The sequence below is a fragment of the Symphalangus syndactylus genome, chromosome 21, assembly GCF_028878055.3.
Source record: "Symphalangus syndactylus isolate Jambi chromosome 21, NHGRI_mSymSyn1-v2.1_pri, whole genome shotgun sequence".
In the NCBI taxonomy this organism is placed as follows: Eukaryota; Metazoa; Chordata; class Mammalia; order Primates; family Hylobatidae; genus Symphalangus; species Symphalangus syndactylus.
Genome location: NC_072443.2, coordinates 64,890,600 through 64,918,199, shown reverse-complemented (window position 1 = coordinate 64,918,199; position 27,600 = coordinate 64,890,600).

The following is a 27,600-nucleotide window of genomic DNA, read 5'->3' as shown; positions in this document are numbered from 1 at the left end:
GAAGGGCGTGTTATTAGTCCTCAGTGAGATAAAGACAGAGATTGGGAGTAAGCAATTCAAAATTTTAATAAAAATTTGATCATGTTATTTTATGTCTTTGAATATAATAATATATTGTTTTATATTTTTATTATTAATTTTATTGACAGTAATAATGAATTATGGATATCCATATAATCTACATTCATCAACTGTGGAAAACCCTGAAAATTAAGCCAAATATCCTTAGCTGTTATCACAATATTGATCAATTAGCCAGAATTCCAGCATTCAGTTATTCAAACTATAAAAATTAGAATGTTAGAGATACCTTCTCATGTTGACATTTTATTCTCTTTGCAACTTGGGAAATAAAATTAATTTGTATTTCCTGAAAAACTATTCAATTTCTTCAACATTTGCTTACTTTCTCCAAATTTAATGTATTCTTGTGTTCATTTTTAAAAGTGTATTCTTTTATTGATTTTATTCTATAGATTTTAATAGCTTTCTTGGGGTATAATTCAGATATAATAATATGTACACTTATTTTAGGTGTATAGTTTGATGAATTTTGGTAGCTAGATACAGTCATGTAGCCTCTACTGCAATCAAGACCCACGAAAAGTTTGAATGATCCCCAAAACAACCATTTAGTTTCTGAGTTTTGTACAGGGGTATTTTGAAGATTTTCCCACCAGTGTCCTCACTGTGGGAACAGTCACTACCACTGTGTGCTTGAATTAACCATACTTAACTTAAGAGTAAAAGCCACAAAAATTAGGAACTTACTTCAGAGGTAGTTTGCTCTTTCCCTCTTCTGACTACATACTCCCTAGCAGAATTTATCTGCCTCTGTTCACTCTTCAACCCTCCAGGTTTTATAGTTGTTTTCTGTGGTGGGAGCCCTCGGGCAGAGTCATAGTCTGTCATCTCCTGGGGCTTATGTTTAATATGTGCTTTGAAATTTCATTTTTTCTAGTGATTAATTTTATTCCTTTTTTGCAAAAGTATTGACTATGATGATTAGAATTTTTTAAATCTAGTTTTCTCCACAAATAGCTTGAGTATTATAGCTCTAAACTAGAGATTTTTAAACCTTGTTATACATTAGACTCGCTTGAGGAACTCGGTAAAAAGAGACACACCTAAGCCCCATCTTACTTCATGGAGCCTGGGCCTCCGTATTTTTTATTGTTGCACTAGGTAATTCTAATTCACACCAAATGTTGAGAACCACTTGCTAGACTAATCTCTACACAATTTCAAAATTCTGGTTTCACCTCTTCTAGGAAGCCATCCTGATGTCCCACTCAGCAAAGCCTTCAGAGCCAACAGAGTTGACACACCAAGCTTTCTAAGACCTAGTTACAGGATGAAAAAATGCTTAACACATGATAACTGTTAGTGCATTACAAAACTTCATCTTTTCACCCACAGATTGACATCTGAGCAGTGAAATGAGGGAGGACCACGTTTTAATGGTACTCACCAGCAGGAATATAAAAGTCCTTTTGCAACCAGCCAGCTAAATGGGCAGCAAACAATGTAATATGTATATTAAGTACATATTTGACTCCCACTGGTAAAGTATAAATATTTCCACAAGGTACTAATATTCTCTCAAACACAACTTTCCCACTTTTCTTAAATTCGCCCTTCATGCAGTGAAAAAAAAATCTCAGGGCTTGTAAGATTCCAGCAACAAACCTTGACTTTCTCAGTGGAATGTGGATCCCTCCCTCTCTTCCGCAAATATGCATGCCTGTCACCTACTTAACAGTGGTTCTCAAAGCATGGGATCCAAACTAGCAGCCTCAGCATCACCTGGGAACTTCAGGGAAATGCAGAATCTTGGTCCTCACCCTCGACCTGTTGCATCAGAAACTCTGGAAGGGAGGTGTGTAGATCCCTCTTGGTGATTCTGATGCATGCTCAAGTTTGAGAATGACTCTCAGGAGATAGCCCATACTAGCTAATGGAGATCATCCACCTTGTTGGTGGACTTCAAGAGACCCAAGAATGGAACTGAATATTATCAGAACTACATACATGGAGTTCCTTACCAATGCTCTCCACTCCTGTCTTCTCCCCTTTGTAGTTTTCTTCATCTAACTGGCCAGCATTCCCACCACAGTCACCCATTTTGACAACAAAAAGGTAATCTGTCTTCTGGAAATGTTAACATTTTAAAGAGAATGGCTGACAGAGAGCAAGCTTATTCAAAAAATAACTTCCTAATGCTGGGACTTGGGGCATCTTTGATATACCTCTATATTCCATAATAGAGAAGACAAACTCTTCAATTCATTTTTGAGCCTGGCTCTGGTCTAGAGTCCTGAGAATTTCTTGTCCCTCAACCATCTTAATGTCAGCAGAGAAGCTTCTACTCCATCTACCTTTTTTTTCCTCCCTTTCTTCCTTTAATCATTTATTATGAAACAACTGCAAAGCAAGATTAAAAAATAGATGGATAGATTTTGCTGTCTTACTTCATGTTCTACGTTTAAAGTAATAAAACTTCTTTCCTATCTTCTATTTGAAACAAACATAACTTTTTTGTTGTTGTTTTTGTTTGTTTGTTCTTGTGGTGGAGTCTTGCTCTGTCGCCCGGGCTGGAGTGAAGCGGCGTGATCTCGGCTCACTATAATCTCTGTCTCCCTTGTTCAAGAGATTATCCTGCCTCAGCCTCCCAAGTAGCTGGGACTACAGGCATGTGCCACCACGCCCGGCTAATTTTTGTATTTTTATGCTGGGATTACAGGTGTGAGCTACCATGCCCGGCTGATGCCTATAAATCTTAACCTGAATATTTACTCAGAAATTCCCAAAGCTTAAGTAGAGCCATAAGCTGAGTTTCCATATTTCCAAAGCCAATTAACATTATACAAAATTGTTTGTATAAGCAACCGAGGCATAAAACACAATTTAAATAATATAGTTTGGAAATGATAAAAAAGGGAAAATTATATCTCTCAATGTCCGTGCTGCCTTTTCATGGAAAAATGATTGAAAGGACCCAGCTCAGCATTCACTCCATTAACCCATGTAAAAGCTGAACCACAATTTAATTATTTTCTTTCCTAGTAATTAACTGGGAATTTCTAATTATTCAGTTTGACTATGTTTTGACTCATTAAGCACCTTGTTCATTTTTTTCCCCACCAGTGTATTAAATCTTAAGAGCAAGCACATAGAGAAACTGACATGCTGAGACCAGTAAGTAGTTCTGGCGGCAGTGCTTACATGAGAGATGATGGGAATATTTTTGATCAAAATTACTTAAGAATTATCCAATCCACTGATAAATTAGCAGGGTGTTAATTGAGTTATACCTGAAAGGCAGACATGCATGACTCAGAAGAGAGTAGGAGTGGTTTCCATGAAAACCACAGAGTGATAAGAAAATAGCAAATGCTGATGACGGCTGAAAAGTGCATTGAAAATGCCATGGTAGCAAGTGCTGGAGCTTATGCTTATTTTGGCAGAAAACGGCAAAAATTTCGGTTTGTAACAAATATAAACGTGTGCTATACAACTCAGCACTGTGAAAAATGTTCTTTAAGCTTTTGAATTGTAAGAATTAGTGTGTGCGTTCATTGTAAAGGGTCCAGCAGTCTCCCTCCAGCCAGCTGAATATCTCAAATTCCTCATTCTCTAGTGTGTACAGGTATGTCTGAAATGGTAATACAAAAATACACATTTTGGCAAAGTAATATTTTATCCTTGGATTTTTGGTGTTCTAGAAAATGATCACATTATAAAAAATTATTTTCAGGGCCAGGTATGGTGGCACATGCCTGTAATCCCAGCACTTTGGGAGGCTGAGGCGGCAGGAGATCACTTGAGCCCAGGAGTTTGAGACCAGTCTGGACAGTACAGTGGGACCCTGTCTCTGCAAAAAATTAAAAAATTACCCGAACATAGTGGTGCATGCCTATAGTACCAGCTATTTGGGAGGCTGAGGTGGAGGATTCCTTGAGTCTGGGATGGGGAGGCTGCCATGAGCGGTGATTGCTCCATTGCACTCTAGCCTGGGTAACAGAGTGATACCCTGTCTCATTAAAAAAAAAAAACCTTATTTTTCTGCCATCTTTAAAAAAAAAGAAAGTTGCATACATATAGAATGTTCCTTTATTTTTTTCCAGAAGTCTTTGGTCCTGAATACGTAAATATTACCTCCAAAAAAAATGTTGCTTGTATATATGGAGGTTTATAATTTTGATTGCTGTATTTAGGTCATGAAATTCTATTAGCTGTATGGTACTGGAAACATTTTCAAGTTCTAACTGTATCCTTGCATTTTTTAGCAAGCTGAGCAGTAGTGTGAAGCAGTATGAGTAGCACATGTAGCCTCTGTCACAACTACTCAATTCAATTGCTCAAAAGCAGCCATAGACGATATGTAAACAAACAAATATGGCTGTTTCAACAAAACTTTATTAACACTGGAATCAAAATTTCATATAATTCTTGTATGTCACAAAATATTATCCTTCTGATTTTTTTTAGCTTTTTAAAATGCAAAAGCCATTCTCAGCCGGTGCGTCATACAAACCCAGGCTGAACCTGACCTGTGGGCTGAGGTTTGCTCATCTCTGGGATAGATATACCATACTTTAATCCCCTATCAAGGGACACCTGGATTGATCCCAACCTTTTCTATAACAAAAAGCACTCAATAGAATGCATTATATATATGACATTTATTACCTGTAAAAATATCTGAGTCTAAATTTCTCAAAGGAAAATACCTGGCTCAAAGGGTCTTTGCTTTTATATTTTCAACAGATATTCCAAATTGCCTTCAAATAGAGGTTGTATCAGTTTAGATTCCTAGACAGAATATATGTAAGCCTATTCTCCAGAGCTTCACCAGCAGATTGTGTTAAGCTTTCAGATTTTGTTGCTCTGATAGGTGAAAAATGGCATATGAATATAGTTTTAATTATATTTCTCTTATGAGTAGAGTTGATATTTTTTGTGTCATTGGTCAAGAACCATTGTGTGCTTAATTTATTTTCTTTTCTGTGCTCAAACTGTTCATCTTTTTTCTGACTTTTCTATTAAGTTGTTGGTCTTATTCTGATCAATTTCTAGAGGTCCTCAGACATAAGGAAGACACAAGTTGTAAACAAACTAGAATGTAAGGTACAAGAAAGCAGGGATTTTGTCAGTTTAAGTCACTGATAATAACCCTCAATATTACATAAGTGTCTGACATATAAATTAGTCTTTATTCACAAGTGAATTACAAAATGTTTTCCTAGTTGTTTGTATTTTGACTTTTCTTACGTTGATTTTTGCTATGCAAGTCCTTTTAAAACATGTATGTGGTTGAATTCATCAATCTTTTATAGCTTCTAGATTTTAAGAAATATTTAATAAGACCTCCTCTACTCTTAGGTTATAATGCAGTTCTTGTGTGTTTTCTTCCAGCGATTTCGTAATTCCATTTTTCCTCACTTAAATCAATGCATTTGAGATTTTTCTTGGTATATGGTGTATGAGATAGACCCAACTTCTTCTTTTTTGCTTTCTGGAATAGCACCCGATTTTACCAGTCGTATTGCATAGTCCATCTCTTCTATTGCAACTTTCCTACTTCCAGTGTGGAATGCTTCCTTTGCTTACTGTTTGTATATATAAAAGCTACTGATATCTGCATAATAATTGCACTCTAGTTTTTAGCAGAACATTTGTTAGCTTAATATTTGAGTTACGGCCGGGCGCGGTGGCTCATGCTTGTAATCCCAGCACTTTGGGAGGCCGAGGTGGGCGGATCATGAGGTCAGGAGATCGAGACCATGGTGAAACCCCATCTCTACTAAAAATACAAAAAAAATAGCAGGGCGTGGTGGCGGGCGCCTGTAGTCCCAGCTACTCAGAGAGGCTGAGGCAGGAGAATGGCGTGAACCCAGGAGACGGAGCTTGCATTGAGCCGAGATTGCGCCACTGCACTCCAGCCTGGGCGACAGAGCGAGACTCCGTCTCAAAAAAAAAAAAAAAAAAAAAAAAAAAAAAAAAAATTTGAGTTACTCCTAAATTTTCTAGGTATGTGTTATTATCCATATCATCTACAAAAGAGTAATTGTTTTGCTACCTCCTTTTTTGGTAACAGCTTTATTTAGACATAATTCACATACCTTAAAATTCACCTTACCACCTCCTTTTAAAATTTGTTAAGATATAACATCTTCCTCTCTCTTAATTTTATTTTCAATAAGTGTTAAATAAAAGTGATGAGAAGGGCTTCCTTATTTTGTTCCTACCTTTAGTCAGAAATGAGTCTAGTATTGTCCTATTGTTTGATGCTGACTTTTGAGTTGAGAAAAGCATAGTTTTATAATGCAAAGAATATATTTATTCCCATTTTTTGAATGTTTTAAAAATCATACATTGCAAAATTCATCAAATATCTTCAGCATGACTTTGACTCTCAGCTGTTATGCCCAGCTTATGTGTTCTTTTCTCCCTATTCTATTTTGCTTTTCATTCTCCATCCTCCCATGACTCTCACCTTCCTGACGCAGGTATGCTGCATTTCACCCACATGGCTCCTGTGAAGATCTTAGCCACTTGGGCATCTCTTACATACTTTTAACTCAGCACATTGTATCTATCACCTACTTTCACCAAAAAAGGAGTTACTAGTTGTTTTTTTTTTGCATTCATCTTTTTGCTTTAGTATGAGATCCAGAAGGAAAAGAAGGAAATTGCTGTCTCATACCATCATGCTCATACAGAAACTAAACCCTTTCTAAAATATAAGTACTGCCAGAGAAAAATTATGCAACCAGACTGTTTATCCTCAAGTGGACACCCGTCACTGCCCAGTTATCTCTCCATTTTTTCCTGGTGAGAAAGCTGTCCTGTTACCCACAACAACTGCTACGTCGCTTCCTCATTCTCCTTAAATAAGACAGCTAATCTCTTACTGAACGCACGCAACATTCCAGGCACTGTTCTATGTTCCTCATAAGCATCATCTCATTTTATCTTTCTAGTATACCTGTGAGGTGGCACCAGGGAGCTGGGGAGTGGCATGGTTTAGGGTAGCTCTAAAGCTAGATAACCTGCTCTAAACCCCACCCTGGCCACCTACTTTTAACCTTCTATTCTTGCTTCTGCAGCCATAAACTAAGCATAATACTAGAACCTACTTCAGGGCTTGTATAGAACATATGAGAGAATAGATTAGTATCCTGGACATAGCATGACATTAAATACTCTGAGATATAAGAGAATAATGCCCAGAATAAGCTCTCACTATGTGTTTTCTACTGTTCTCCCACCTTTACAGATGAGAGAAGAGAGTTAAATACCTTACCTAATGTTCTACAGCTACTGAATGATGAAACCACCAAATCAAGCCAATTATTCTCCACAGCCTCTGATGTTATACACTATATTAGTTTGCTAGGGCTGCCATTAGAAAGTACCACAAGCTAGGTACTTGAACAACAGAAATTTATTGTCTCACAGTGATGGAGGCTAGAAGTCCAAGATCAAGGTGTAGGCAGCAGTGGTTCCTTCCAAGGGCTATGAGGGAGGAGCTGTCTCAGACCTCTCTCCTTGCTTCTGGTGGTTTGCCAACAAACTCGGTGTTCCTTGGTTTGTAGCTAATGTATCACCCTAATATCTGCCTTTATCTTCATGTGCCATTCTCTCTGTGTGAGTGAATATGTCTAAATTTCACTTTTTATAAGGACACCAGTCATGTTGAATTAGGGGCACATCCTACTCCAGCATGACCTCATCCTAACTTAACTGATTAAATCTGCAATGTCACCATTTCCCAACAAGGTCACATCCTGAGGCAGTGGGGGTTAGGACTTCAACATTCACATTTTAAGGAACCCCAATTCAACCCATACGATATAAAGTATCATGCAGAACTGTGCTCCCTCCCCCTCCACTGTTAGGTTTTTTTTTTTTTTAAGGGAAGGCAAGGGTTAAAGAAAGACACACACACACAAACACACACAGAGAAGGCTGCTCAAACAGCTACACAGGTATATTGCAGATGCCTGCAGTGGTGGGGGACCAGCTTAATGCCAGAGCCCACCACCACTTACAGGCTGGGGTACTTACAGGTATGTGTAGGAGGGGTCTAGGCAGCATGGCTTGCTGCCCGGCAGGATATTGATAAGATGTTCTCATGAGGAGGCAGTTTTGGCCCTTGTTTCCGCAGAATATGAGAGTGGTGTTCCTTGGACCTTTGCCCAGCAGGATGTGATAGCGATGTTTCTTTAGTTGGGCCTCTGTCTTTAGTTGGGCCTTTGTCTGCCTTGTGGTCAGGTGGTTAGGCAGGATGTTTCTTATGGCCCAAACCCCTATGAAATGTTTCACTTTGACCAAGGTCTGCAAAATAGCAGGGAGCTTACAAAATGGTGCAGTTTGGACTAATATCCACGACTGCTAATGTGTTCTTAGTGCTGCCCATGGGCCAATCACCTTTCTGAGAGCTTTCGGATAAAATCTTCACTTCATCCTTACAGAATCCTGTGAATGAAGTCCTCTCATTATCTTTATTTGAATACAGAAGCTGAGCCACACATAGGTAGATATTCTGTCATGTTTCCCACTCCCCATGGCTCTCTCTAAGGCTTGCAAATCACAGAGACAAAAGAAGCCATCAGACAGGATTCTCTCAGGCTCCCGTCTGCACCTCTGCACACACCTCCTCTTCCATCTCTGCTCTTGCCATCAAGGGAACATCCTGACCCAAATGGCTGGGAATCATGTTTCAAGAATTACCCTGTCTCTCCTTCAGCATCAATAAATAATCACAGAAATCAATGTAAAATAAATTAACATAAGTGCTACAAAAAGAAAAGGGGTCATGAGAGAAACAACAGGCCAGGGGGCCAGTGTGCTGTGGGAAAGGCAGTGGCACTAGATGAAGCCAGGGAGGTGAGCAAAGCCAGGCCGAGGGTCTTGCACTGCACTGTTAAGAGGATCTGTTTTGTCCCCACTAGCGTGGGAAAGCATTCCAGGGAAAGGCATGGCCAGTTGACATAGAAGCAGAGGAATATAACAATGTGGCAAATGCTCTAATTGCTTTTGAGCCCAGTATTGTGAGAACACAGAGGAAAGATGAGAGCTCTGTAAGTGGCACCAGGAAGGTTTTCTCAGCGCAAACCCTTGATTTGCCAAATGAGAGATTGGTAGAGAGTTATCCTCAAAGGTGACATAGGCTTAATTACATTCTTTGCCTCTTCACAGCACTAAGGTACTATCATCTTATTGTATAAATACATGTTAAACAGGGTTATTTGGGCCATTAATTCTGATTTTTATTTACCCCATACACTTAAAATAAAGAATGAATTCAACCACAGTAACAACCTGGAAGTCCTACACTGAACAGAATCTAGGATGTCAAACAAATAATAACATTTTAGCCAAGCTAGCCTCAGAGCCCAGAAAACAGCCACATTAAAACAAACAAGTGAACATGATGGGGAATGTATGGCAAGAAAGAGCCCAAGAAACCACAGAAGTAGAGTGAGGACAGCCATCTGTGCGCAACAGGCCCCAGGAATGGGCACCGGAGTCCCAGTCCTGGTTTTGCCACTGCCCTGTGACACTAAGCAAGTTACTGCTGGGGCATAAACGCATAGGATGCCCACTGGGCTTCAACATTCAGGGTGTCTCCGAGTCAGTGGGCTCCTCCTCAGGGTGGCTAATTTGACAATGGGTAGTTATAATGGCAAGCTGGAAAGAGGAAAATGGGAGTTGACTGTTTATTCTCATTTGCTTCTAGAGGAAAGTGTTCAGATTCCTTTTTTCTCCCCACTCATGGTTCAGATTCTTGGGTTCAGACAGTGTCTTTTCACTGGTGGGAGGAGTCATGAGAGATCAAGACCTTAGCACAGATGTGTATGGCAAGCTTTTCTTTTATTTCTGTCCTTTCTCCTGGAATGATGAACCAGCCTAAGGCCAGGTCGTCTCTCATAGAGACCCTCTTTCGTACCCTGCAACTCACCACCAAGTCTCAGAGCCACACCGTCTCACTTTCTTTGTCTAGATAAATTACTAGGAGAGTAATTACCTCACGGTCTCTTTCAGTAGAGTGCTAAGGTCTGACCCATAGTCTGGGGCCAGGGCTGTGATGTAGACTGTGAAGTCCTCTCCCATTGTTTCTTCTGAAGCTGCTGAGGAAGTAATAGACCACCCACACATGGCGCTGCTTTTCAGCCCCCTGTATTAGTTTGGGACCTAAACTCTGATCAGGAACTCTTGGCTGGCTGGAGGGCCTTCAGTCCCTCCCTCTCTTTCAGGGAACTTGTGAGGACCACTGATCAGCAGTAGATGAGATGTAGACATGCTTGCATTCTCTGGCTAAATGACAATCTAGTCACACCCGGGTTTTTCTAAATCTATCAATATTGGCAAGATTAGCATTAAAAAAACCCTGTTTCTAATAATCGCTTTCCTTTGGAAATCAATCTTTTCTTACTCCTCAGATTCTCTGCACTTGGCGTAACTCCTACAAATAGTCATGCCTTTTTCACTACACTAAAATAAATACCTAAGTCACTTAAACAGCTAGAAAAAGAAGTAGAACAAGCTATGGTTGCTGATGAGTTACCATGGAAACAAAATCCAGACTGGAATCCACTTCTAGTCTCCCCTGGGTTGGTAACTCATAGACCTAATCTGCATTGAAGCAGCAAAAAGATCAGAATATAGTCAAATTTCAATTGTCTTCATGTTACTATATATATATATATATATATACACACACACACACACATATATATACCATTATATCAGATATATATGTACACATACATATATATACACATACATATATATGTGATATAATGGCGAATAATCTTCAGATAAAGTTTTCACCTTTCAGTGTCCCTGTGCTTCAATTCATTTAGGTGTGGTCAGACAATTTTAAAAACAAACAAACAAACAAAAAACCTTTATATTGCATATACTGAATCATAAGCTTCACATAGCCATGTTCATAAGCCATGTTTTTCATTGCCTGATTTGTTATAATGTCAATACCATTATTCCACCAATCCCAGTTTTATGGGTCAGTATAATATGTAAAAAGCTCCAAAGAACATAGTTCTGCAGATGTTCTGCAGTCATAAACTTTATAATTAAATAGGTAAAAGGTACAATAAAATAGGTACAAGATGTAATGTAGATCTTGCACACTGAAATGGAAAATCCTGGGCCATGCTGTCTTCAATTTAAAATAAAACACCTCTTTTTTCATCACTCCTTCATGTACTGGAAAACTGTATCGGGAGCTACTCCCAAATACATTTATATGAAAACAAATATGACAAATTCCTCCCTTATGCCATTGCTTTTAGGTCTGTACTAAGTCTGTGCTGCTAGGCCATCACAGAGAAAGCTCATAGTGGGAGAATTCAGGTAATATATTTCCTTTCTGCATAGTATCTTATGAAGCAGATGCCTCATTAATATCAAATGATGAGCCAACAACTCCCCTTTGGCTTCCTGTAGGAGCCACTATCTGGGTCCACACTCACCTAACAGAGCTTCTCCCCATGGGAAACTGATAAAATTTATCACAATAATGGATTTTATTCCAATATGACCTTTGTACCTTGGAGCAAAGTGCCTACAGATCATCTTGATGTTCTTTTTCAATTTTACTAGGTAAATATTGAACCATTGATGATCTAATATTTCAGGAATCCTTCTTTTATAAGTCTTTGTAGGACACTGAGTATCACACTCCCAAGACGAAACTGTTGGAAGTGTCTTGCTCTGCATATATGAACAGCCATGTGACATCACTCATAGTTCTGGAAAGCAAGCTCCAGTAATGGGAGAAATGCAGCCCAGTTGCTCAGTTGACATTGCATTTACTGCAGAAACCAGTGTCTCCTGGACTGAACAGTCCTCGTATGCATCAGCAAACAAATAAAAGCAAAGCTTCAGATCTCTTCAAATCGCAGTAAACAAATCATCGGGTCTTTACATTTTCAAGCGAGGAGGCGCCTTAAGCTTCCCCCAGTAAAACCTCTTTTATTTCATAGATGACTTGGTTAGATGATTTGCTTAAAGATACTCAGGAAGCTAATGAGAAAATGGAAATGAGGAACCATTTTTTTTTCCAAAATACACCTTTCTCCCAACAAACTAAATTCTTATGCCTCAGATTGCACAGGAATTCAAATGGAGTCATTCAGTTGTAAGTATTCTTGATGCACTAACTGGTGATCTCCACTGGTCTGCAAGAACTACAAGCATTCCTTTAAGATCTGCCAAGCCAACATTTTACTGCATCACTGCCCATTTAAGAACCAAAGGCTTAAACTTCCTCCCTTTATCACCCAAAATTGCTTCTCTGGCTCGTTCACTCTCCTAACACCAAGATCATTTTTTTTTCTTTTTCTATCAATATCCTGCAGAGCCAGCATTTAGGAATTTCAGGTTCTGGTCTTGGCATTGTCACTTACACTTTACGTTATCCTGGACAGATTATGCATCCTGCCTAGACTTACGTTACCTCATTTAAACACACCAATATTGGGGTCTAGTCAGGAGTTCTTTATGTGATGTCTGGTCCCCCAGTTCAGGCAGTCTATGACAAACTGTATGTTTAATTTTGCACGTGTATGTAGTAGGCATTATAGTATAGAAAGTATTCTTAACTTTGATTAAAGAATTTCTGGGCTATGCGATTTCCAGAGTCCACTGAAGCACTAAGATTCTACAAATTGCATTATATTATTCATTTCACATATATTTATCCATTTTTCTTTCCACTTGGTCTTAGGTTTATCTAAAGCCCAGGGGATCAGGAACACTTTAAAGCAACTGTTTACTAGTAACAGATGACCAAAAAACAAACCTACAATCACTTTCCTTGTAGCCTGTCTCCATAGCTGCTGCCTCCTTGAGCTGTTACCTAATTTTCTACTGTCTAAGCCCTCAGATAATCATACTCTAATTGCCTTTCTGGATTTTTCTCTACCACCTACTATTGATATGAAGCTATAGAGAGCAACATGCTAGGAAATCAGAACACCAAAGTCAGCATCTCATTATAGTAAAATTGGGAAGCGAAAGGTCAAAGCTATAGAAATTGTGCTGAAGGTCAGAGACCAATGAAGATCATAAGAACAAGAATGAATATCAAGTACATACAGCAGGGATCAGAAAGCAAGTGTGAATTCAGAGTTTGAGATGGATTATGGCAAGTGGTTCAGATTACCAACATGTTGGGGTAACAAAGACCTGCTTTCATTTTTTGTTTTTTATATCACTCAAGTAAAAGATTTTAAGTTTATGGGGGGGTATAAGACTCACTTTCATTCTACAAGATGATTAACTACAATATCTGGTCTTTTTGCACTGGCATTATTGTCACACTGAACAATAACAGCAACTGCGGCTGCTACTATTGCTGTATTCAGTACTGCTTTCATGCCTAGCATTTTACTAAGAGCTTTTCATGTATCATTTCACTTAATATTTACAGCAACTTGAGGTCAGTATCATTATCTCAGTTTTATAGATGAGGCTGTAAATTTGGAGAGGAAATATGACTTGCTCAAGGACTCTAGTTTATAATTGAGGGAACCAGGTTCAAACTCAAATTCGGTTAAGGGAGACACTTGACACCTATATTAGCTTTCTAGTGCTGCCATAAAAAGTTACCATTAACATCTACATTCATTGTCCCACAGTTTGTGGAGTTTAAAAGTCTGAAATCAAGGTGTTGGCAGGGCTATGCTCCTACTGAAGGCTGTAGAGAAGCATTCATCCTTGTCTCTTCCTAGCTTCTGGTGGCTCCCAGCAATATGTGGCATTCCTTGACCTGTTGCATTCCTCCAATCTCTGGATTCCCTTCCATGTGTATCTCTGTGTGTCCTCTCCCTCTTTTTATATATTTGCCAGTCATTGGATTTAAGGCCTGCCCTAATCCAGTTTGATCTCATCTTCAATTTACTAGTTAAATTTGCAAAAACTCTTTCCAAATCAGGTCACATTCTGAGGTTCTGGATGGACATGAATTTTGGGGGAGACACTATTCACCTCACTATCATACCTTTGTAGAGAGCTAGATATTATGGACCAGAAATAATTGTAATGAACCATTCATAATAAATATTATCATTAAAGGGCTGTTCATAAAACAATGTATATCATTCAGAATGATGATCAACCACAAAACAACAACAGCACTATCAGAATTGTGTATTCCTTGACATTACTGTGTGTGTTGTGTGACCATCATGCTCTTGCCTGTATGTATGATGTGACTTTCTCCAGGAAATAGCTTTCTGGGGTAGATCTGACTATAGTCAGTGTGTTGACTTGCACCTTTACTTCAAAGCCTTGAGAAAATCTACAAAGTCCAGGATGACAAGGCTAATGCTGCATTTGATTTACTTCCAGGAGAGATTTCCATCTTTAATAAAAAATAAAGGCTCATACCTGTTCGAGAAGAAAAAAGGCAACAAATAGATCTGGTCAGTTGTAAGTTCTGGTTCAGATCAAACCGGATAAGTCTAATAAATGTGACTCCTATGCTTTCACCCCATCCACACTGGTGCTGCAGGAAAATAGCTGTGTGTTTTACGTCCCTTCAAATGTTTACTTTTGCACCAAGATTTGTGTTTGGAGGACATGGAAGACTGGCAACCTGCTTTAGAACAAAGATGAGGGAGAAGAATGAGTTCCCCAACACAATATTAAATGGAAAATAACCACTGCTCTCCCTAACTCTCCTATTGCCCTTGTTTCTCTCAAAGTCAACCTTTGCTACTCAAAGACTATCTATCTTTGCTCTACATGTCAAGAGACTTGATATATTGTTAAGTAGGTAAGCAGAACACCAGCCGGTGTCTTCCCTGTCCCTTCAGAGCCATGGGGACAGTAATGACCTCCTGGGGAAGGACCTTCTCATTTGACTAGAGCTACTTTTGCTGTAAATTGCTGAGCAAGGATGGGGTGTAGCAAACCCTCTGTAAATGTCAGCTGCCATCTGTATCCTCATTTCACAGATGATCAAATGAAGGCTCAGATAAGACATTCATTTAAAAAAGGCAAAACACTTTAGGGAATGCTTTTAAGTTGCTGTGGCACACAGAATTGGAATCTATACTAAAGTGTTTAGTAAAGATTTTAATAAAGTTGCTGCCCAACAAAGAATAATAACTTCATCTTTTAACCTTAAAATTAAATGAAGGCACTTGACTAAAGTGAAAGGTAAAATCTTCAATATCTCCTTATTTCAAACCTTGCATGATTTCCTTAGAGGCAAAGATGTAACAATGCCAGAAAAAGTAGAGTCCGGAAATCATTCAGAGGTAAGTAAATATTTTGAGTCCCATCCCTGGAGTGGATGGATGCTCAAGCTCCAGGTCCATCAGATGTTTTTGATCAGCATAAACACCACAGCGCCCTGTGAGTTGCCACGTGTGTTAGTTGAATAGCCAGGAACTGCTGGCTCTAGTACCAAAAGGGAGGTCCAGCAGAATTGATGCTATTCTTTATATTGTCCTCTGTGGAACGTCTTCTCACTGTCATATATTTGAAGCATTGCAGTCCAGAGGTGTGGTGAAGGACCTAGTTTAATAAATTATATTGTGTGAGAGTCTAGGACCCTGGCCTGGGTGCAGGTGTAAGGAAGGACAGGCTGAGAAAGTCAGCAAGAGACAGAGTGCTGTCAGAGAAAATTAGTTGAACAGGGTGGAGTTGGAGAGTGGAAAGGCAATTAAACCGATAAGGACAACTGGGCAAGTGTAGTTAATCTAAAAGCTCCAAGGCAAGGTGACATAGATTTCATGAAAGAAGCTGGCTCACAAAATCTGAGTTTAGGTGGCTCAAAATGGAAGGCAAGATGTGGTACCCACAGTGAGATTCTGTCACATTCTGGGGCACAGCTCTAAGTACTCTATAGAAATGCCTGCTGCTTTGGCTGTGGGGTACAGGGAGTTAGAAAGTCCTCAAGCATGCTTAGATTTGTTCTTACAAACTTCATCCCCTTTCAGAGGCGTTTTTACTCATTCATTACTTCAATGACCATTATATCTATGTGATTTGAGTATGGCATTAAGAACTATGCCTACTTTTAGGTTAAAAATGTGAGGTACTATTGGCTTTTAGTTTTCTTTTTAAGGCCAATACACAATTGAACAATTGCCAGTTTACTACTGCGTGATGGGCAAATATTGAGTAGATTGTGAATAAAATTGAGAACCTACCCTCATGGAAGTTACCATCAAGGTCACATGGCTGGTTGGCAGGGTATAGAGACAATCACATCTTCTGGTTCGTAGTTCTGTTTCCCTGACATCCTTCTAATCTCTTAATTGAATATACAATTCTCAAAACTGACAGGGAAAGTATTAACTATGCAACAGAAGGCAAAATAGAGAAAGTAGATTAGTTCCTTGGTATTAACTATTTCACACGAGGGCTAAATATTCAGAGATAATGAAGATAATACAATAAATGTGATTAAACTATTTCTTATTGACTATGTTACAATTGGTATATTTCTAGAATAGGAAACAAAGCAAAAAGAAAAGTGTCACTTAAATATTTAATGAAAAACTGCTGGCTGAGCATGGTGGCTTATGCCTATAATCCCAGCACTTTGGGAGACCAAGGCGGGCAGATCACGAGGTCAGGAGATCGAGACAATCTTGGCTAACATGGTGAAACACTACGAAAAAAATGTAAAAAATTAGCCGAGCACGGTGGCGGGCGCCTGTAGTCCCAGCTACTCAGGAGGCTGAGGTAGGAGAATGGTGTGAACTGGAAGGCGGAGCTTGCAGTGAGCCTAGATGGCGCCACTGCACTCCAGCCTGGGCGACAGAGTGAGACTGTCTCAACAAAAAAAAAAAAAAAAAAAAGAAAGAAAGAAAAGAAAAACGACTATAAGCCCAGTTGTGGCTACAGTGATAAACAAATAGGCATAATCCTTGCCATCCTAGATTTTTAACTAAGAGGAGAGATAGACATTAAAAAGTTTGCATACTTTGGAAGTGGATATTAACCATAGATATGAAAGAAAACACTTAAAAATGGACACTTAGTACTTTTATAATAAAAGGGAAATAAATTGAGTATGCCAGCTAGTACAAGTTGCCATGTGGGAAAACAGTTGTAGTTTAGAAAAGCCTAGAAGATGTAACTACAGGATTATTTACAGAACGCTGCATGACACTGCATTCTGATTTCATGTCATAACATCATGATTGAAGGCTTCAATGTCAGAGTCAAATTTAGATCTCCCACTTAGAGATTATGGTAATCAGAATCCTTCTGTCACTGAATCCCATACTATTTGAAATACACTGCACTCCAGCAGTGAAATGACATTATGAGGATATAGAGTATAAGTTTGATTTTTCTCTTTCTTATCTTTTCTAAGGAAGTTTAAGAATTTTTCCTGGGCCAATTAAAAAAAAAAAACCAACAGGATGCATTATATTTTATCTAAAACTACTTTATACTTTTCTGACATGCTTAGAAATTTCAGCCAACACTGAAGTAGAAAGGGAGGAACAGAAAGGACCACATGCATTAAAATGCCACCTCCTCCGTATGTAAAATCCCAGCTCTTCGTATAAATGGAATGCACTATACTGCACATTCTCTTGGTTGTGAGAATTAAATGAGTACGTAGAAGAATCCTAGCATAGTCCCTGTCACATAATTAAATACTCAGTAAATATTATTCCAGAGGAATTTATTTTTCTATGTGGTATGAAGTATTAATCAAATCTGCTTTTCTAAATGCCAGCCAATTTATTCCAACATCCATTAATAAGCATCGACTTCCCCCACTAAATTTTTGATTCAAAGTTTTAAGCTACAAAAGTAAAGTATATTTGTTGTAAAAACTTCAAATAATTCAGCAAAAGAGAAAAAAAGTTTTGGTCACTCTCTCCAAAGGAATTCTGAACACATCTCCTAAAGTATTTTTATATGTGTTTAAATACATTTAATTATAGTACTACACACACGTGTGCATATATGATTTCCTCTTTAATAAATTGGATCACATTATACTTATAATTCTGTTACTTATTTCTGTCACTCAATATTACACCTCAAAAATCCTCCCATGGTAATGTATGTAGATCCACAGCATTCTTTTTAATATCTGCTAATATGTATAAATATATGCACACATGTATTTATGTATATATATTTGATGTGATATAAGACATTTTATTTAACATGATGACCAACGTAATTATAATTGGCTAATGAAATTTCTTTTTTTCTGCATATTATCATCCATAGTTATGAAGGTTTTTTTTATATAAAACCCCACAGTCATGCAAAATTCTATTTATAGACTTCCTTTCTGGTGCTTAGATGGAAATCAGTGTTTTTCAGCCTTTACCTAGATTTTAAAGACTTATCCACAATCTGGAAACTCAATGATTGAAGATAAATAAAGATCGATAGAAGACATTTTTTTTAACCTAAAACAAATGGGTATTAGAACTTACACTAGATTATATTTCTCTTTGTCTGAAAGGATTGATCTCCTTTCATAACTCACTTTGGAAACCTGAAAAGGATGTCATAGGAAAATTGTAGCATTTCCTTCATTAGCAATCCTTAAAATAACAATAATTAAATCTGGTGGCTTAGCTTGAATTTGGTCTTTTTTACTTTGTATTTGTGTATATTTTAAAAGTAATCCATATTTATTATTAAAAAAGTACTGAAAGTTGTAAACTGAAAACTAAAGTCTCTTAAACTCAAAAACTACCATTTCCATACTCTATAGCTAAGCACTCCAAATAGAAAGTTATTTATTTTAAAAGTCAACTTAAATTTAGCATACTGAATTCTCATATTTCTATGGGTCTTTCTTCAATTTATATTTCTCTATCACACTGTTTTGATTAGTGCAGAATGAAAATATGTTTTAAGAGAAGGCAACCCCCTCATCATTATTTTTCTCTTACAAAACTTTCTTGGATAGCGTTTCAAATTTGCTTTTCCAGATGAAGTTTAAAATCAATTTGTCAATTTCTCCAACACCATGGAAAAAAAGATAAAAATTTGATTATTTGAATTAATATATTAATTGAAAGAAGAATTTAAATTCAAAAATGCTGAATCTATATATGAAAAGATATGCTATTGTGCTATTTTTTTCAATTAATGCAGATCTTTCCGTGTCCTTCAAAAAAAAACTTTGTAATCTTGGCATTGCACATTTATTGTTACATTTGCTCTTAGATAGTTATTTATTGTTACATTTGCTCTTAGATATTCATTTATTGTTACATTTGCTTAGATGTTTAATAACTTGTATTGCTAATTTGAAAGCAAATGTTTTATTATGCTGAAACTACTTTGAGATATATTTGACATACAGTAAATTGTACATATTTGAAGTGTGTAATTTGATATGTATATATATTTTCTACACCTATCGAACCATTACCACAATCAATACAATGAATGTATCAAACACACCCCCAGATTTTGTGCCTCTTTGTAATCTTTCTCCTTTCTCAAATACTGATCTGTCTTCTGCCATTATGGGTCAGTTTGGATTCTCAAAAATTTCTATAAATAAAATCATAACATATGCATTCTTTTCTCTGGTTCCTTTCACTTAGCACAATTATTTTGAAATTAAACCATGGTGGTTAGTTTGGCAGTTTGCTGAGAAGTTGACATATACCTACAATATGATCCAGGAAATATACATAGGTATCCAAGAGAAATGAAAACATATGTCCAAAGACTGGTATATGAATGTTCATACGTCTTTATTTGTAAGTGGATATCCAGTTGTTCCAGCATAATTGGTTGAAAAATCTACCCTTTCTTTTTAAATTACCTTTGATCTTTTGTCAAAGATCAAAACTATATTTCTGTGCTTTTATTCCATTAATCTATGTGTCTATTCTTTCATCAATACCTTACTGTCTTGATTACTATATTTTATAGTAAATTTTGAAGTCAGATAGTATCAGCTCTCTCATTTTTGTTGTTCCTCAATTTTGTGTTGACTATTCTGGGTTTTTTTCCTCTGCATATGAACTTTAAAATCATTTTGTCAGTATCCACAAAATAACTTGCTAAGATTCTTATTGGGATTATGTTGAATCTATAGATCAAGTTAGGAAAAACTGACATCTTAATATTTTCTACCCATGAACATAGACTATCTATTTAGTTCTTTTCTGATGCCTTTCAGTTTTCTTTTAGTTTTCCTCATACAAATCTTATACATATTTTATTAGATTTATACATAAATTTATTTTGGCACTAATGTAAATGGTGTTGTGCTTTTAATTTCAAATCCCAGTTGCTTCATGCTGGCATATAAGGAAGCAAATGATATTTATTAACCTTGTATACTGAAACCTTGCTATAGTCACTTTTTCATCCCAGGAGTTTTCTGGTTGATTCTTTCATTCTATATAAACAATCAAGTCACCTGCAAACAAAACAGTTTTATTTCTTCCTTTCCAATCATTATATATTTTATTCCCTTTTCTTGTTTTATTGTATTAGCCAGGACCTTCAATATGAGGTTGAATAGGAGTGGTGAAAAGGGACATTCTTGTCTTGTTCTTAGATCTTAGTGGGAAGGCATCTAGTTTCTCGCTACTAAGCGTGATGTGAAATGTGAGTTTTTGTAGATGTTCTTAATCAATTAAGGAAGCTCCTCTTTTAATCCTAATCTACTAAGAATTTTTCATTCTACGTATTTGCTAATTTTCCTTGTGATTTCTTCCTGGATCCATTTGTTGTTTAAGAGTTAACTCTTTAATTTCTATATACTTTAAGATCTTTTAAAATCTTTGAGACTTAATTTATTAATACATTGGCCTAATACATTGTCTATCCTGGAAAATGTCCCATACGCACTTGAGAAGAGTGTGTATGTTGTTGTAGGGCAGAGTGTTGTTTTTAGGTCTCAGATCTAGGTGGTTTATTGTCCTGTTTAAGTACTTTCTTTATGCATCTTCTCTCTGTCTTTTCTACCCATTATTGAAAGTATAGCATTAAAGTTTCCAACTATTACTGTACAATTATCTATATTACCCTTCCATTTTGTCAGTCTTTACTTCATAAATTTAGATGATCTCTCATTATGTGGGCAAATATTTATAATTGCCATAGCTTCTTGCTGTATTGAAACTTTTATTAATATATAATGTTCTTTGTCTCATCTTTTAAAATTTTGTTTGGTATTAATATAGTTACCCCTGCTCCTTTTGATTACTATTTGCATGGAGTATTTTTTTCATCCTTTTACTTTCAACTTATTTGTGTCTTTGGATCTAAAGTCCATCTCTTGTAGACATCATGTAGTTGTATTGTGTGTTTTAATTCAGTCCTCTAATCTCTGTCTTTTGTTTGGAAGCTTTAGTCCATTTACATTTAAAGTAGTTACTGATAAGAAAGGGGTTACCTTCATTGTATTTGTTTTCTATATGCCCTATAGCTTTTTTTGTCCCTCATTTCCCACATTACTGTCTTCTTTTTAGTTGATTGTAGTTAAATGTTTTGATTTCATTTCCTTTTGTGCATATTCTATAGCTATTTTTGTGGCAAATATGGACATTACATTTAACATTCTGAAGTTTTAACACTACTCTGAATTTATAACCAGCTTGACTTCATAGCATAAAAAACTCTGTTCCTTTGTATTTCTATCCCCACCTCTTTGGTTGTTGTCACAAAATTATGTCCCTCTCTATATATATACATGCTCTAAAATATAACAGTAATTCTTTTAATGCACTAGTTTCTTAAATCATGTAGAAAACAAAATGTGGACTTATACAACAAAGTTACTAGCTTTTACATTTCACAATTTAAAAAAATGTATTAGTCTCCTAAGTCATATAGAAAACAAAAGGGAGTTACATACAAATGGCACAATAATATAAGCCTGTGTATTTACCTTTACTGAGATCTTTTCTTCTTTATACAAACTCAAATTATTGTCTAATATTCTTTCATTTCACCTTGAAGACTCCCTTGAGAATTTCTTGTAGGGCAGGTCTAGTGGTAACAACTGTCTCTGCTTTTGCTTATATGAGAATATATTAATTTTTCTCTTAGTTCTGAAGGACAGTTTTTCTAGATATAGGATTCTTGGTTGATAGTTCTTACTTTAGCACTTTGAATATATCAGCTCACTATCTTCTGATGTCCAAAGTTTCTAATGAGAAATTTGCTGCTAATCTTATTGTGGATCTCTTGTATGTGAAATCTTGATTCTCTCTGTGGCTTTCAAGATTCTCTTTGTTTTTTGAAAGTTTGATTGTATTGTATTTCCATGGGTCTCCTTGAGTTCATCTTACGTGGAGTTCATTAAGCTTCTTGGATGTTTATATTCATGTCTTTCATCAAATTTGGGATGTTTTCAGCCACTATTTCTTTAGATATTCTCTCTACTCCTTTCTCTTTTCCCAGAACTCCCACAATGCATGTCCCACGTGTCTCTTAAACTCTTTTCACTTTTCTTCAATCTTTTCTGTTCTTCAGACTTGAAGATTTCCCTTGTCCTGTCTTTGATTCTGCTGATCCTTTATTTCAGCTGCAAAATCTGCCTTTGAATCCCTCCAATAAATTTTTTATTTTGGCTATTATACTTTTCAGCTCCAAAACTTCAATTTGGTTTCTTTTTAGGTTCTCTCTATTAATATTTTCATCTTGTTCATAAACTATTTTCTTGACTTTCTCCACATCTTCCTTTATTTGTCTGAGGATCTGTAAGACAGCTGTTTTAAGGTTTTTTTCTAGTAGAGCTTCCATCACATCTTTTTCAGAGACAATTTCTGTTGATTTTTGTTTTCAGTGTGCCATACTTTTCTGTTTTTTTATATGACTCATAATTTTTTGTTAAAAAATGGACATTTGGATCTAATAATAGCAACTCTGGAAATCCGTCTCCCCTTTCCCTAGGGTTGCTGTTTTTGTTTTTATTTATTTTTTTATTGTTGCAGACTGTCTCTGTGCCAAGCATCATCCTAAGGTGTAAACTCAAGGTCTTCTCAGGTCTTTTCTGAGCCTGTGCCTTTCCCGGGGCATGCAAGATCACTTTCTAATCTTCCCTGTATATGCAGTTTTTCTAATTGTCTTACTCTTTAATGTTTTGCTCCCAAAATGGGGGAAAAGAAAAATAAAGAGCGGAAAAATGTGATGCTGGTCCCTTAAATCCTCTGTGAGCCACTTCAGATAGACAGGAGGGGCTTGCAACAATAGGAGGAGTTGCAACAACAATGGTCTCCGACCTCTCTGTCTGCACCTCTGTGATTAAAGGCAATAATCAGGAATCAGAACACGGATATTTGGAAGATAAGGCCTTTCTTTGTCCACCCTGTCTCTTACGAGCTGTGTACAAATTACTCCAAAAATATATGAAAACTGCCTGTCATGGGGGTGACAGATGCATAACTGTTACCCTTCTAAGGGCTAAAATCAATTGAAATTAACTACGCTTTATTTCCCAAGCCTTCCCCTAGAAATTGCAAGCTTTCAATAGACTTCAGAATTCCAAAATAGTTACATCATCAGACTGATTCTGCCACTGCAATTATTGCCTGGGCAAGGGAGACAATTGTCCAGTGCTTCCTATTTTGCCATCTTTCCAGAATTCTCTTTTGCCCAATTTTTAATTGTGTTATTTTTATTTTTCATTGTCAATATATGCAAATTTACATATAAAAATACTCATTTTTATTAATAGTTGATTAAAAATAGTCTAAAGGTTGTTGTTTGGGAGTATGTGGAAAAATAGCATCCCCGCCCAACTGTTAATAATTAAGTAAAAACATTTTTAGAAGGCAATCTGATGAATGTGCTAACATTTTTTTAAAACATGGGCATAATTCATGGATCCATGAATTCCTTTTCTATGGTTCAATCTGATAGAATAACTTACACATGTATAAATGATATATAGATTAAAACTACTTACTGAAAGTAGTTTTGTTTATAATATTGCAAACATGACAACAATCTATATATTCATCAAGCGGAGATTGGAAAATACAACATATTTGTAAAATGGGATACTGGGAACTATTACAGAGTACATCTGTGGTCCTGGTCTAAAACAATGTATGTGTGTATCTTTTAATTAAAGCAAGAAAGTAGTTACAGAATGATGTAGAACCTTTTTGTCATCTCTATATACATATTTACACATATCTATTTGCAAGTTTACATATATATTACATATGCAAATATATTTTACATGCAAAAAATTCCTGAAGGTAGCTTACCTAGCTTCTAACATTTGAAATTTTTATTCATTCTTTTGAATTTTTGAAGAGTATACATTACTTTTATCATTAAAAACTATTAGTTCCCTTCCTTATAGTTACATAATAATACAATTAACTTTTGCTTATAATATTTTGCAGGTCAAATACTAAGTGCTAAAAGTGTCATCTTATTTAATCTCAGCATTACCCTGTCAGGGGCATTTTGTTGTGATCCCCATTTTACATTTGAGAAAAGGAAGCCTGGAGCAGTTCTCTGCTTTCCCCGTGGTTGTGTGGGCAGTCAGCTGCGGAGCCAGCAGGATCCGAGTTTAACGTCTGGCTCTGGCACTTGTTGCTAATTGAAAATATGCCTTTATCATTACTCATGTTAAGTAGTAGCATGACCTTAATAGATTAACACTGGCAGATTTGCTTCTTATATGATTGGAATGCCTAATTCTTTTGTGTTTTGTGGGTTTCCCCTTACAGCAGAATGGGAGAAAGTCCTGAAAAACATTCTGGCATTTAAAAATAAGATCTAAAATGTGCATATTTTTCAAAAACTTAAGTTTTCAAATAAGATAATTCTCAAATCCAGGGCCATCAACGTTGTATCTTCCAACATAAGATAGATAATTACTTAGGGTTTCTGGAAAATACTGAGAAAAATCTAGGAGTTAAAACATTGTTTTCAGTCCCAAATCTTCTGAACTACATTCCAGAAATCCCTGTGCTTCTACAGTTTCGGAATCAGCATACGTATCCTCAGTGCTCTGATTCATTTGTGGAAATATCAATTAGTCCTAAGAGATTTATTTTATTTTTGAAAACTCAACCTCAAAGTGACGGGAATAATTCCTGCATATGAACATGGCAAGGATTCTGGCTTAAAAGAAATCTTCAGAGATGACTGAGTTCTGGAAGCTGATTCAAAGCTTCAGGTGGACAAGCATGCATATTCAAGGGCTTCATTAAAGACCATTGCTTCATTTTATCATCTGGTACTAACTCACAAAGAGGTAAATGACTTTCCCAACAGGCTTCTGGCTAGTTTCTCAGAGCTTCAGCCCTTTTCTCTTTGGGGCCAAGACTACCTGTGTTTCCACCTGGAGTTGTCATAGCAGAAGGGTAGTGTGCCCAGAGTGCCTTGAGCCACTTAAGCAATGAAGCTATTCCAGGATGGCAAGGTTACTTGTTGTTACATGATACAAAACTCTTTTAATAAGAAACTATAGGAAAACATATCATAGAGAATCTTACCCTAATAAGATTCTCCAGGGGTTTGACACAACTTACATATGTATAAGGATGATGGAATGCCACTATTTGAGAACTTCTCGACTGTACCATATTCAACTCAGTATATATTACACAATGGACACTTTATTTGTGAGCCAACCTGGTTTGGGGTCTCCAGGGCATTCTAACTAAATGGTAAATTGGTTGTGACTGTTTTTCAAAATAGCTGGTCAAGACTCATTAGAGGGCTGTGAAATCAGTTTAGTAGGTCACAACCTGTGTGTGCATGTGTATGTGCATGTTTAAGGAAATAGAATTAAAAAATCACAATGCATTGCATGTATTAAAGATAATAATTGTTTTATAAAATATTTCAGCTGTATGAATTTGTGTATTTCTTATTGCGGGTTTCAATCAAAAAATTATGAAAGCTTCTTTTCTGAGACATCTTTACTCTGATCTTACATGTAGCAAAGTTGGAGAGGGGCTCACTGGTAAGAAACAAGTCATCCTTACAACAAACTAGATGCCTATACACTGATTTGACAAGGCTAGTTAGGAAGTCTTAAACAAAAATTTATTTTTCCACTACATATTACAATGAATCAAATTCCTAGCCCAACCAAAACCTGAATCCATGCATATAGACAAGAAGTAGAAGTTCAAATGAGATAATGAAAACAGTTAACATGTCAAGGTGATGGAACTGTGGGGGTGGGTTTCCTTTATCATTTGATATAAATAGAAATCAAGAGAAAAAAATGCACTCTGTAAAATTACCTACTTTGGGTAAGCAGTTTGAAGAAAGCAACATTGTACACAGACACTTTAGCAAGGCTTAGAATAGTTATTTTAGAGTTTAGAAGAAATGATAGAGATTATCTAGGTCATCCGTGTCATCCTGCTGATGAAGTTGAGTGACTCTTTTAAGATCATACAGCTCATGAAAGAGCAGGAAATAAAACCAGCTCCTGACTGACTCCAAATCTGTTGTTCTTTTCCCTGCACATTCCTGCACTAGCTGGTAGCATGCTGATATAAAGAACCTTTGTCATAGATACCTAGGAGGAGGCAAGTAAAGGGACGATACACACAGAGCAGGGAAATAAAATCCTACCAAGAAAACCTGAACCATTTGATGATTTTATTTAGACTGCCTCGGGTGAGAAACTGAGGCTCTTTGGTTTCTGAGTCCTGGAAAAAAAAATTGTAACATTATCACACATGGAATCAGAGATCTTAGAGAGCATGTAGTCTGACTCTTCTTAGACCTAGGAAACTGAGGACCAAAGTGGGGAGACATACTTAATTAGGGTCACACTGCAACTTGGATGAAGAGAGAGGACTCAAGTCCCAGTAGCCTAATTCTCAGATGATGGATTTTTTTCCATGATATCATGTTCTCTCTTCTCCATATAGATGCAGTAAGATAAAAAATAACAACAAAATGCCTCAAACCCACAATGGGCCAAAGAACAGCTCCAAATGTTGATAGGGTTTCCTCTTAAAAACCAATCAGCAACTATTGGGAAGGATAACTGACTTTATAAATGCCTGCTCCAAAGCAGTGAAAGTGTTCTCAGGAGAATAAATAGCATTCATTTCTAAGGCTTAATTTACTCCTCAATCAATTTTCATCTACTGTGCTCCTGGGAAAACTGGATTACATGGATATTTGGTGCGAAATCAGTTCACTAACTCTGGATAACTTTCTCCCTTAATATTTTACTTTTGAGTTCCTGGATGCTTATTTTCTACTGTCAGAAAAACTAGACCCTTCAGACATTGATTGGGCTTAGAATAGTTTTTCAGGATTATTATTCCTAGAAGACATAAGTGATCAATATTGATGGATAATGTTATTACTAGTTGTTTTAATATGCAAAAAGGATAAAAATGAAAGAGTTGGCAAACTAGACTGCTCAGCTTCTCTTAGTAGATGACTTCATATACTGTGGTCACTCTTACGCCTTGATACATCTATTCTCAGACTGGAGATCGTGATAAGCTGGCCTGCTTAATGGGCTTCATAGAGCCCATCAAATAGAAGCCCTGGCATGCAGAAATTTCATGATCAAGCTAACGGAGACATTATTGATGAAAATGCATGACTGTTTCCTGAACAGTAAGGCCAATGAATGCACAGTTATTTACTTCC